Here is a 2,500-nt window from a genome sequence, read left to right as displayed (position 1 = left end):
ATACCGGTACCCATGTCTCATAACTTGTACCAAGTTGTGAAGGGTAAATTTTGACAAAAATCCAAAAAAATCATTAAAAAGTCGCTATTGCTTATTGCATTCAGCATCGTTAGACGACTCTTATATGCCTTGGATGACCACTGTCTGATGATTATTTTAGCTTTTATGCCAAAATTTTGATTTCGTGTCTTACGTCCCTACATTAGACGACCTTGGATTTTCGTCTCCTGCACCGCCATGCAACTTTGATGGTCGGGTAACTTTCACTATTTACTGTCGGAGATCACTTTTCATGATTAATAATGCATCCTGAGACCGTTTTACTCAAAGTTAGAGCAAAAAAATTTTTTGTCCAAAAATCTTCCGTCGGTCATACCGGTACCCATGTCCTATGACTTGTACCAAGTTGTGAAGGGTACATTTTGACAAAAATCCAAAAAAATCTTTAAAAAGTCGCTATTGCTTATTGCATTCAGCATCGTTAGACGACTCTTATATGCCTTGGATGACCACTGTCTGATGATTATTTTAGCTTTTATGCCAAAATTTTGATTTCGTGTCTTACGTCCCTACATTAGACGACCTTGGATTTTCGTCTCCTGCACCGCCATGCAACTTTGATGGTCGGGTAACTTTCGCTATTTACTGTCGGAGATCACTTTTCATGATTAATAATGCATCCTGAGACCGTTTTACTCAAAGTTAGAGCAAAAAAATTTTTTGTCAAAAAATCTTCCGTCGGTCATACCGATACCCATGTCCTATAACTTGTACCAAGTTGTGAAGGGTAAATTTTGACAAAAATCCAAAAAAATCATTAAAAAGTCGCTATTGCTTATTGCATTCAGCATCGTTAGACAACTCTTATATGCCTTGGATGACCACTGTCTGATGATTATTTTAGATTTTATGCCAAAATTTTGATTTCGTGTCTTACGTCCCTACATTAGACGACCTTGGATTTTCGTCGCCTGCACCGCCATGCAACTTTGATGGTCGGGTGACTTTTGCTATTTACCGTCGGAGATCACTTTTCGTGGTTAAATATGTATTCTGAGACAGTTTTACTCAAAGTTAGAGAAAAAAATTTTCTTCTCAATAAATCCCCCGAAACCAATGTCTTATACATTGAACCAGGTTATGAGGCGCACCTGTGTGTGAAGAGTTCTTCGTGTGGTTTATAGACATTTCAGGCACTTGGTATATAGTTTTGGTTTGTGCCCAAGTCCCGTACTTAGAGATATTTTTGGTTTCGGACCAACCAATTCGACTTGCCTTCATGTCTTGTTAGGTTTATTATATCAATACTCGAACTTATATGCATGTTCAGGGACATCATATTAACTTTCCGTTTGCACCCAAGTCCCGAACTTAGAGATATTTTTGGTTTTGGACCAACCAATTCGACTTGCCTTCATCTCTTGTTAGGTTTATAATATCAATACTCGAACTTATATGCATGTTCAGGGACATCATTTTAACTTTCGGTTTGCACCCAAGTCCCGAACTTAGAGATATTTTTGGTTTTGGACCAACCAATTCGACTTGCCTTCATCTCTTGTTAGGTTTATAATATCAATACTCGAACTTATATGCATGTTCAGGGACATCATTTTAACTTTCGGTTTGCACCCAAGTCCCGAACTCAGAGATATTTTTGGTTTCCGACCAACCAATTCGACTTGCCTTCATCTCTTGTTAGGTTTATAATATCAATACTCGAACTTATATGCATGTTCAGGGACATCATTTTAACTTTCGGTTTGCACCCAAGTCCCGAACTTAGAGATATTTTTGGTTTCGGACCAACCAATTCGACTTGCCTTCATCTCTTGTTAGGTTTATAATATCAATACTCGAACTTATATGCATGTTCAGGGACATCATTCTAACTTTCGGTTTGTACCCAAGTCCCGAACTTAGTGATATTTTTGGTTTCCGACCAACCAATTCGACTTGCCTTCATCTCTTGTTAGGTTTATAATATCAATACTCGAACTTATGTGCATGTTCAGGGACATCATATTAACTTTTGGTTTGCGCACAAGTCCCGAACTTAGAGATATTTTTGGTTTCTTACTTACCAATTCGACTTGCCTTCATCTCTTGTTAGGTTTATAATATCAATACTCGAACTTATGTGCATGTTCAGGGACATCATTTTAACTTTCGGTTTGTACCCAAGTCCCGAACTTAGTGATATTTTTGGTTTCTCACCAACCAATTCGACTTGCCTTCATCTCTTGTTAGGTTTATAATATCAATACTCGAACTTATATGCATGTTCAGGGACATCATATTAACTTTCGGTTTGTACCCAAGTCCCGAACTTAGTGATATTTTTGGTTTCCGACCAACCAATTCGACTTGCCTTCATCTCTTGTTAGGTTTATAATATCAATACTCGAACTTATATGCATGTTCAGGGACATCATTTTAACTTTCGGTTTGCACCCAAGTCCCGAACTTAGAGATATTTTTGGTTTCGGACCAACCAATT

The sequence above is a fragment of the Anopheles maculipalpis genome (genome assembly GCF_943734695.1).
Source record: "Anopheles maculipalpis chromosome X unlocalized genomic scaffold, idAnoMacuDA_375_x X_unloc_40, whole genome shotgun sequence".
Taxonomy (NCBI): Eukaryota; Metazoa; Arthropoda; class Insecta; order Diptera; family Culicidae; genus Anopheles; species Anopheles maculipalpis.
Note: the sequence above shows the minus strand (reverse complement) of the source record.